This window comes from Ursus americanus, chromosome 31 (assembly GCF_024610735.1).
Source record: "Ursus americanus isolate L20-20 chromosome 31, mUrsAme1.1.p, whole genome shotgun sequence".
Classification (NCBI taxonomy): Eukaryota; Metazoa; Chordata; class Mammalia; order Carnivora; family Ursidae; genus Ursus; species Ursus americanus.
The window spans coordinates 7126038-7137731 of NC_142157.1; positions in this window are offsets into that span (position 1 = coordinate 7126038).

Genomic DNA, 11694 nt, shown 5'->3' on the forward strand with positions numbered 1-11694 from the left:
TGAACACGATTACAAGAAGAGACCTCAATGAAATCATCAAAAATACTACTGTAACCTTCTCTCCAATCACCTGCTTAAGTAATAATACTTATTCTATTAGACTAGCACTTAGTGAGTTTCAAAATGTGCAAACAAATCATAAAGGGTAAAGAGACAAGCCGAGCAAAAGGAGAAATAAGATAAACTATATGTTATACTATGCCATGTATAGGATATAGCTCATACATTATGTGTAATGTATAGTTATATGTTGTTTATTATGATGATTATATTGTATACATTATATATTAATGTGTGACATATGCATCATGCTCTAGAATAAACTGAATTAGGCATCAAATGTGTGTGTAATATTTATTTATATGATTTAGTCTGAAGAGCAAAACCTCATCATAAAGATCCTTATTGAATTTCATTGATTTGTTTTTAAAATCATGTATCCAGGTATATATGTTCCAATGTGCCTCTCTATTGTAACAGAAAAAAAAAATTTCTATTATCATAAAGGAATCGTGCTCTGTATGTTTCAATCCAGATCTTTACTGTATCCTATATAACATTATTCATTATTTTGCATAATTTTCTAGAGGAAAAAATTTAAATGCAAGAATTTGATCTCAGGACAGCCTGCTTGCTCTTTCCCTAACTATGTACCCTACTGCACATGAACCCCTATATCTTATGGAGCTGCCTCCCTTGGGAAGACGATCAGAGTGCCCCCAAAGTACATAGAGGCAGATATTCAGGCTCATCTCCATAGCATAAAGGAAGTTGAAATATGGATTAATTATTTAAACAAGCCCAATTTTATTTGCACTTGCTTGAGAATTTTACCTTCAAGGGTGTTGAGTTTTCAGCTTGAGTTAAATTTAAGTTTCTGTGTATTTTTAGATATCCAGCATTAAGAAGACCCCTTTGTGTATCTGGGGAACTCCCCAGTTACGTGTTGATGAGAAACAGGACTAGCTCGCACTTTAAAACTAGCAGGGGCAAATTTCCCCTTTCTCCACCTCCTAGCCACATGATACGAGCCTGTGGCCTGAGCTTGGCCAACTGAGTTTTAAAATTGAAGTCAGTGATCAGAATGGAGCAGGGAAGCAGCAGCTCAGGCAGGGGCAGGGGCCACAGGCACGGTTTTGGTGGGGCTTCAGGGCAGCGCCAGTGGGTGGAATGGCAGTGGTGAGGCAGAGGGAGCCTACCTGGCTTGCACTGGGCATGGCCTTGGCTGTGGTTCCAGCTCCCCAGCTTCCCTTAGTTCCTGGCATTTAGTTCTTGAGTCTTTCCATTGATTGTAAGAGATCCCCAACATCATCGAACCAATTCCACTCTGACTTAAGTCAAGAAGAATTTGTCCTCTTATGTAAAGCCAAGAGCCCTGAAAGTATACTGTAGATACTTCAATGTGTGTTTTGTCCCAATGCAACATTTGCTTCCATAGTAACATTTATTCTATGTAAAGCAAATTGTCAACTCAGAGGTAGGGGCAATATCTGAACTAATAAAACTACTAAATTATGTAGTTTTTTCTTAACGCATAGTATTCCTCTTAAATGCATGAACTGATTGGAATGGGCTTATTCTAGCTCCTGGAGGGAAGTGATTCAAGCAAATACATTAAAAATGAGCTCTGCTTAACAGATACACTACCTGTTAACAAAGAGCCACTAGAGTATACTGGAAGTTGGTATCTTGGGGAATGATAAATATCTTGCAGCCTTTTTTTGTTTGTTTGTTTGTTTTGGTTTTTGGGTTTTTTCAAGTGATACTAATTCAGTAAACAAAACCTCAGAGGCTACAATTTGTCTTTAAGAGAATCAGCATGAGAGGAATCAAGACAGCTTCCCCTTTGAAACTGGTTTTCAGGGTCAAGGCTTTAATTCCTTCACAATGGAGAGAGGAGGTGCTCATTTAAAATGCAAATTTTCCTGGATAACTGATATATCACTGAAACGGTAGGGAATTTGATTGTTGTTCATTATGAAAGAAAGAGGAAGTGGGGCAGAAGAGAGTTATGTTTGGTTTCAAAGAAGAGTGCTAGAAATATCCAAGACACGGTGCAACCAGGGGGCCCTGAGGGGACACTGACCCTCAGAGAGAATCATATTCACTCCCTGGCCTGGCCAAGAACTATGTAGTTGAGATTTGGCTTTTATTTGTTTATTGTTAGTATTGTTGTTGCTGTTACATTTCTCCTCATGAATCTGTCCTTCAGATCATTCATCACTTCTGGGACTCATCCTCAAATTGGCCACAATCTGTCCATATTGCCCCAGCCCTTAACAAACCTCTCTCGTTTGTTGCTTTGTTCCCCCCTTGACTCCCTTGTAAGTTTTGTAAGAAATGGAGGAAACATGAATACTAGTGTCCGTCAAGCACAGAAAGGCAGCAAGTAGCCAATGTCGTAAACATCACGAGCCAGTGAGCCCAATTCGCCCAGAGGCTGACTTGCTCCCTGAGGTCAGACCCACGAGATGTTCCCCGAGAGTGCTGTAGACTCCAGCAGACCAGCATAGGTAACGCTCAGAGGGATGCCGGTCATGGTCAACGCGGAGTCACAGTGCGGAAAGGGCAGGGGAGGGCGCCAGACTAGACGCCAGGGGCCCGCTTGGCCACCACCTGGGCTGAGACTTCTAACCATCAGCAGACCTGAGTTTGAATTTCAGATATCCTCCAACTAAATGACCTTAGTCAAGATCTGAGCTTTTACATATCTGTCAAATGGGGCTAATATCAGCATCATGGAGGTTTGTAAAGATTAAATAACATATGTAAGATGCCTGCAACCTGTGTGGCATAAAATAAATGTTAGCTTTTTAAACCTTTCCTTTTCTTCCAATGGGAAGTGTTAAGAATTCACTTTAAGGATGAATATTGAACTTATTAAGAGATACATAAATTAAAATATTAAAATAATGTATCTGAAAATATCCCGTAAGCTCTAAAGAGCAACATTAAATATAAAGCATTTGAAAGCCAAAGCACTACATTAGCAGGGAACTTCTGCTATTAATTATTATATAAATTCACTAAATTAATTTTGTCCTAATTTGTTCATCTTAACAGAGCACAGTATTCCCAAAGAAGCTATTACTTATCATTTATATTTGTTGAAAGGAGTCATGGACTAGATATTCAAAGAAAGCAGATAATCGAAAAGTCAATTCTAAGGTCAGCTGCCCTTTGAAATGCATTTCACATCACTAGCGGACAAGATCCTCGAAGGTAGAAATACCAGTAACTCCTTTTCGTAACCCAAAGCCTTGTTCACTGTAGATGTCCTAGAAACAGCTTTTGAGCTGAATTTACTAAGTAAAAAGTGCGAAGTGTTTATCACGTGTGTGCGTGACGTGGGAGAGTCAGAGACCACACATGAGGTTTGGAATTCATCTCATGCATTTGAAGCTAAGCCCCAGAAAAGACCACCCCACATTCCGAGGAGAACTGGACTCACTGGAGAAAGATCCCCAAAAGGCTACAGGATTTGGGTCCGAACTGGCCGTGTGGGTGTCTCCTAGGGACACCTATCCATCACCTGCCTGCACCCAGCCCTCTGTCTCAGCACAGAATCTGTCTCCTGTTTGCTCAAGTATTAAAACGGCCTCGGTGTCCACACACCCAATGTACCACCTCACCTGACCGGCATCCACCTTCTTCTTCTTCCTTCCTGTTACAAAAAAAGACATGCTTCCTGCACCACAAGTGTATCTCCACCTTGCCCACCCATTCCCAGTTGCAGCTGCCTTCTCTGGGGAGGGGGAGGGCCCTCTGTACCGATTATCCCGTCTCCAGCATCTGTACCTCACGCCTGACTCCCTTCTGTCAGCCCTGGAAACCCTGCAGACACGCCCATTTTAAGGAGCAAACAACAAACAAAATCTCTTCGTATCATTCACTCTATTTCTAGCCCCCGTTCCACAGAAAACCTGAGGACTCATCAATACTGGTTGTGTGTCTGCCTCCTCACCTCCCACACGCTCCGCAGCCACATCCATGACTCCCCGCGATCAATTCTCACCAGGGTTCTATCGATGACCTCCTTACTGCTAAATGCAACAGGTATGTGTTCATCCTTATCTTCAGCCCTCTGTGGTGTTTACCAGTGTTGACCATCCCTCCTTTTTAAAGCACAATATTCCCTTTGGATAGACCATCTTCTCTTAATTTGTTTCCTACCTCCTCTACTTCTTGAATTTTCCCCTACACCCCATTTCAGTCGTATCTGGAGGTTCGTCTTCTCTTGCCCATCCCTTCCACATCAGCATTCCTCAGCTTACCCTGCCTTAGGCTCCCATCTACTCAGTAGATTACACCAAGAAGCTGTGAGGTCTGCCTCAGGCACAGTTGCAACCGCAGAACTTTGAACTTCCTGTTTAGGGAAGGCCCTGAGAGAGGCAAAGAGGACTATGGGTCCATGTGGGCAAGGGGAGATGCTCAAATCAGCCCTGACTAGTGCATCGAAGACAGCTGGCACTCTGGGAGTTGGTTAACAAATGAGCCCAACAGGGAGAATTACAACCTGGAGAGCTGAAGGTAGAGGGGCCTTGGCCCAGCTTGGACGATAATGGGACCACGGACCTACAAGGGATCTGTGCCACCAGGACTTCACTGCAAAACAGACCAGCATCCCACCAGTCATCCTGCAGAGGATAAGCTTTCGACGGCAACTCTATGTCACAGTGAGAGTGAAAGGCAATCTGTCCAAGGCTCCCAGAAATTTCTCACAATTCAGGCTCAGGGGAGAAAAGTTCAAGAGGAAGATATTAGGCTTCCTACTGCTATGGTATGTGGGGATTTAAGTCATTCATTGGAAAACACAAAGGAGAGGAGACCATATGTGTACTTTAGGGAGATGCACAGTTCAGAGAAGGCACCCAGGCTGGGATCCCTGATGTTACGTTTATTTCTTACCAGTATTTTCTCTGTACCCAGAAGCCTCAGTAGGAGAGGCAGCAGATCAAATATGTGCTCTCAGTCACGGTCCTGAAAATGAGTAGCAAATTTATTTTTTGCTTATATTTCTCATGGAAGTATTCTGGCAAATATGTGCTCCCCCAAGAGCCCTAGAGGGAGCCAACACTTTGACATGCTTAGTAAATAATGAGCAAACTCCTTACAGAATGTCTTGTCGTATGATGGTTTGTGACATGGTACTTGCTATGATTGGATGGAAACAACTTGCCAAAAGACCAGAGGTATTCGATCCTGCTTCTATGGAGCTCCTCACATCTATTTTACTCCTGAGCCTTGCTCAGATTGGAGCTGAAAGTGAAAGCAGTATGCTTCCTCCGAGAACATGATGGAGCTTGGATGCCCCAAGAGTTGTGGTATTCCAACAGTGATATATTCCTCGGTATAACAACCCTTCTTCTCTTTGTCTCAGGGGAGACACATTTACTCCAAAAAGCCTTCCAATTTTACCGAAAAAGCAACCCCGAGGATCTGTCACTATCCTCAGAACCTCAACAAAATTGGCAACTCTTCCATATCCTTCCTTCTTTTTATCAAACTGTCCCTTTTCAGCTAAGTAATTCTGACCTCTGGCTGTGGAGGAGCTGCAGTCCCTCCCCACCAAAGCCTGGGTCCAGGCTCACCCGGACACTCAGGTCCCCACCGCCCCCTTAGCTATACTAAATGCCATCCACTGGTCAGTTTTCTCCAGGAAGTAATGTCTTGCTGTGCCAACTTCTTGTTAATGTGTGTTACCCTAAAGCATTTTTATTTTTTAAAACAATTTTCATAAACACATTTATTTTAAGCTTTGAAATATGGATCAGTGACCTGAAAATGGGAGCTAAATAGGTAGAGAAAGGGGGATCTATTTGGAAGCTGGAGAAGCCCTGGTACTCTTCAAAGGGCACTGGAATACTACAAAGATGGCTGCCTCTTTCTTCCATTGGTAAACCCCCAAGGTAATCAAAATTATATTAGCTCATAAATCAAGATAATGAGGCCTCATTAGAATTTGTTGAACAATGAACTCAGCCAGCCATCTGTGTCCTGGATTATTCTCAGTGATAATATGCCCCTATCTCAGTGATAATATGCACCTACCCCCCTACACACATATACATATGCATACCAAAATAAAAGTAAACACCTACTCCCAGCCACTCCCACCTGCTGCCCCTGTTCCTAGATACCCTCTGAGAAAAGACAGGGGATAAACAGAAATCACTTAAGATGAGAGAAATATCCCTCACAGTAAACGGGTACTTTGAAATACAAATTATTTACCAGAGAAATATTATTTGTAACTAAAAGAGGCTGTTATTTTTAATTGAGCTGCTTGTGTTTTTGCCACCAGCAAAAATGGAGGTTCCAGAGCAGAAGAGATTAATTATAAAAAATACGAAGATTTTTCTTTCCCCTTATGTTTCATATTTATGCTCCACCTTTTTCCAGAAAGGATTTAAAGAAAAAATATAAAATACAGAGCCACAGAAATTAAAAGAAGGAAGAACAGAAGAAAGAAGACAAAGAGAGTAATGTAAATGGAACCAGGGATAGTGACAGCATACATTCCATAATGAACTCTTCCCTTGCAACTGTTGGCCTGCAAGGTAGATGTTACGGTCCCCAAGAGTTAATGACAAAAGGGTGATTCACAGTGTCCATGACATTAAAAACAAACTACTGCTTAGGGGAAGTACAACTTTCTCCCCAGGAAGTAGGAGGGGTCCTTCTAAGTAGGACAACATTCTTGTAGCAGATTCATAATGTTACATGAGGCTACATTTCACAATAGCCTACTTCTGCTAGTGGGTATGGCATTACACCAAAACATTCTTTGGAAGAAGCAATTCTTTAAGGGGACGTTACAGTGTAAGCTGAGCCTTCAGGTTGCAACTACCCCACTTGATACAGAGTGTAAATTTTTTTTAAAGATTTTATTTATTTATTTGACAGAGATAGAGACAGCCAGCGAGAGAGGGAACACAAGCAGGGGGAGTGGGAGAGGAAGAAGCAGGCTCATAGCGGAGGAGCCTGATGTGGGGCTCGATCCCATAACGCTGGGATCACGCCCTGAGCCGAAGGCAGACGCTTAACCGCTGTGCTACCCAGGTGCCCCCAGAGGGTAAATTTTTAAGTTTCTGAGGGAAGTGATGGGCTTAGCATAGTTTGATCCACTGAGTTGCTCATAAATATTGGGCAATATTAAGTACCCCTAGCAAATATGTAGTTATCACTATACCCCCATCTTCCATTACAGATGACCTAGGAGTTTCACTGACACCTTTTTGTAAATGCAGGGAAAATGGGACAGCATGGTCCCAAAGTTCTAATAAAATAGTATGAACACACACAGTTTACACACTAGGTAAAACACGGTCACCTCAGGCAAAATAGTCACATCAAAAGAATGTTTCATTCTGAATAGGACTGCTTTCTTGTGTGACTTCCAAAATAAATTACTTGGGAATATGACCCAAGGAACTAGTTGAGATTACTTTTTGTGGGGGGAGTTATTTATAGACTAGATTTAAGAAATAGGTAACACCCATCGAATAGAATAGCTTTAAATTTTGAGTTATTCTTATAATATCCGACTAGTAGTTCAGTTGCTGTGGTAATTACAGCCATTCTATTTCTCCTCCTTCTGACAACTAGGAGGATTGTGCTTCCCCGTCCCCTTGCAAGGTAGGCATGGCCAGGCGACTTGAGATGTGAGCAAGAACAATTGCCACTCTCGAGTGGAGGATTTAAGGGCCAGTCTACGACTCTCCACTATCCCTTTTCCCCCTTGGCAATCACTGGAATGTAGAGACGGAGTTTTCTTCAACCAGAATTCCTGCATGAGGTCCACAACCAGCCTCCTCAGGCTGTCACACCAACATCAACCACATATCCACACACGTACAGTATTTCTTACCAGGCAGTCTTGTGTATGCTGAACTCTCAGCCTGGAAGGCCTTTTCTACCCTATGCTTTCAACATCCCCATCGCTCACTCCTTCCCATAAGACCCATGTCAGGTCACCTCTTCCAGAAGCCATTCCCAAACCACCATCCCATTCTGGCACAGCGTTAGAAACACAGTTTTTACACTTCAGAACAACTTGCACTTTGTTCGAATGTTGCATATCAAATCGGAGTGATCTGTCCTTCCTTCGCTAGGTTTTGAGCTCCCGGCCACCGAGGCTAAACTATTCAGAATCCCTGTATTCTCAGGCGCCAGGTCAGTACCTAGCGCGTGGGATGTGCTCAGTGAACGTTGGGTGAATATGACCGACTTCACGAACGAGTGAATGAAAATGACCATGTGTTGAGAGGAGAGAAGTCCTCTCCCCCAAGGCCACGCGAAGAACTCTAAAGATCCTATTTCTACTAGTTACCAGGCTGCTCAGTAAATATTTCTGGAATGAAAACAGACTAACGCTTTTTTATTTTTCCTTCTTATCCACGTTTACCACCCATTTCAGAGAAGAAACTTTACCGTGGGAAATTCATTATTTAGGCTCCCCCAGTTCTGTAGAACAATACTAATGAATTCTAGTGACAGAATCCCAGAGCTTGTTCAGTGTGGTGACCTTGGGCAAACCAATTAACCTCTCTCTTTCTTCATCTGTTAGATAAGAAAACAGGCCCTCATATCCCTCAGTCTTTAAGTGTCTCCCTATACTGAAAAACAACGCCAGACAAAATTTTCAATTACAGACACAGAATGGTTGGTCAAGCATTCTTTTGAAATTGAGCCAGAGAAAAAAAATCGTGGAATAAATACCCAAAGTAGAGATTAGGCGTATATTGTGCCTCCAGCCTACCAATAAAAATTATGTTGGCCATTCTCATAAAACAACTAGTACACTCGCATTCTTCCCCATGCTCGTGAAGGTCGTGGTTCAGGGTGTGAATGGTGTCTCTCCCTTTATATTAACATGTTCAGATACCGCACTGGCATTTCAGGCTGGTTTATGAAGGAACAGAAAAAGGTCAGGATTTCAGTTCTTTATCTTCATTATTGCACTGTTTATACAACAAACAACCATGGGCTCCCTTCTCTATTCATGTTGCTTAGTGACAAAAGCATCACCTTCTCCCCTTCCAATAAAATATATTAAAAAGGGAAGGAAAAAAAAAAAGCCAGGTCAAACTTTCCCAAAGTCTCAGGAAATAAGAAACCACAAACAAAACAAAACATTTAAGATCTTTCTAAGGGTAATACGAACTTCACTTTTTCTGATAGAGCTCTTGTAGGAGAGGGTGGGGGCTGGGGGATGTTACACATTTTTGGCTCTTCTTTGGATAAACACATTTTACTTTTCTTCACAGTAGCTGTGCAAACAGGCTCTAGTCACTGAAGCCTGCTTGCCTGCCCTCCTACAGTCACCCTGGGGAGGGTGTGTAAAGGACAATAAATGTTGAACTTTCTCTGAAGATGAAATTCTGCATTCTAAATTAGCCGAGTAGAGAAATCCAGCCAGAAGGAGTACCACAGGGTCACAGAGATTCAGGACCATGAATCACAATCAGGAAACCAATGCTAAGATAGGCCCTCTCTGGAAGAATGAGCTCATTGTCACACTGGGGTGCCCTCTGTGAGAGCAAGATGGAAACTTCCCTGGCACCATCCTTCCCCAGCTAGATGTTAAGAAAAATAATAATGCTACCTGGCATGGAGGGAGAACATGACGCTTATTCACAATGACAAAGGACTCAGCGAGTGGTCCACAATCTTTCTAAATCACTATTTTATAGATGAGCTAACATTTACCCTAAGCGGGCTCAAGTCTGCCACAGCAGGGCTGGAGTCTTACCCATGGGCCATGCATACATTTAGGAGGCTAATCAGATCTCACTGCTGAAAAGCCAGGAGCAACTGGTTGAGACTTCACGTACCCCTTCTCACAGTGGTTTGGTAATGTGAAGAAATCAAGTACCAGATGCCTTTCCAGAATGTTCCAGGTCGGGAGACTAAGATTCAAAAAAAGGGTTAATAGCGGAGAAGAACAAGAGCAGTAAGATTAGCGAGGACAGGTTTCATTTTTGTGCAAAGACCTTTACTGGTATTTTAACTCCACAGAGCGAGGTACGGTGTCTGCACCCAGAGGTGGGTGGTGCCCTGTGAGTCCCCCGCTATTTCCCGGGAAAATAGAGTGCATGGACTTGGTCAGTCATAAACACAGGTGAATCATAGTGTAGACAACTTGGCTTTCACTAGGGCCTGGAGTGAATGAGGAAGGGCAACTGCCTGTTTAGTTCAAAACCAAACCTCTCTCAGCATCACGAGCCCCACTGTAGACCTTATTTGGACACCAATCAGAATCTTCTTCAGCACTGCCTTTTATTCCCTTAGCTAGAATTCCCCCAAGTTGCCTCCAGCAAATAACCTCCCCTCACCAGTTTATCCTATGTGCAGAGCAAATACCATTCAATGTCAAACCGACAAATCGCAGAGCATCTTAAAAACACACACAATGTGTACAACCACAAGTGACACATTGTGGGTGATGGTCCATTATATAGAATTCCACTTAGGTTTCCATGTTAAAGCCTTGGGGATATCCGCCAGCAAATATTTCTCTATTCCAAATCTTTCAGGCATACCTGAATTTCCCTGATTTTGCAAGAAAAGGATTTGTTATGCTCTTCGATTCATCTGATCATTAGATAAATCCTCTCTCTTCTTTCTTTCTTACTTCAAAGTGGCCCCAATCCCCACTTTCACCCTGATCTGTTTTTAAGGCATAGACTATTAACCTAAGAGAGTCACATTTGAAATGCATCTGTAATGGATGAAAGAAGCATTCAGAAGTATAAATTTTCTAAATAAAAGTGTCAAGTTCCTAGTAAAAGAAGATGGATTTATTTTTCTTTTGTATCTCTGCAGCATAATTTGTTTCCACCATTACAAGCCTTGTGCAGAATACCAAGATCCAGAGTTTTCTCCTAGCAGAAAACATTAGCCTAATTCCTCCACTTAAAATGATTTAACTTCCCTGCAGATGTCCTAAGCAGGCTTGGGGTATATTTAGAGGCTCTCGGCAAATTAGCTATAGTCATGTCCTGGGATGAGTAGACCCTTTAAATGCCTAAAGCAGATTATTTAAGAGAAGAAGAGGAGCAGACCAGGACTAGAATAATAATTGTGAAAACCTCTCCAAGCATCTGTAATGCAGCAAAATCTTGATGTAAAGAGTGGCTTTATTATTTCACAGATATGCTAAAGGTCACACCGTGTCTCTAAAAACAACTGCAGGCAGTGAAGGCTGGATAAAATGCACTTTGGCCATGAGGTGTATGTTAGTGCTGTCCCCCAGACTTTGTTCAAAAGGGATTCTGCTATTTATTCCAATTCAGTAGTGGGCCCTGGTGCCCTGGGTCTCCATTCACATGCCAGAAGGAGTAGGTGTCCTCCTGTGTTAGATTCTAAGTTGTCAATGGATGGCTATACCATGCAATCAACAAACTATTGAAGGAAGCCAAGCATACCTATAAATTAAGTTTAGTGCTATAATCAAATAAAACTTACAATGGCACTCTGGGTACATACTTCATTATTGCATATCACAGTAATTAAGAATAAAATTGGTAGGTTTATGCAAATGAATTTAATTAGTATTACTTTTATATAGTTGTAACAGTAGGGATTAGGTTTGGCTGTCCGTGACAGAGAATCCAAAATAACAGAGGTATAAAAAATAATTAACATTTATTTCTCCTGCACATAAAAGGATTCTGGCTGGAAAATATAGCC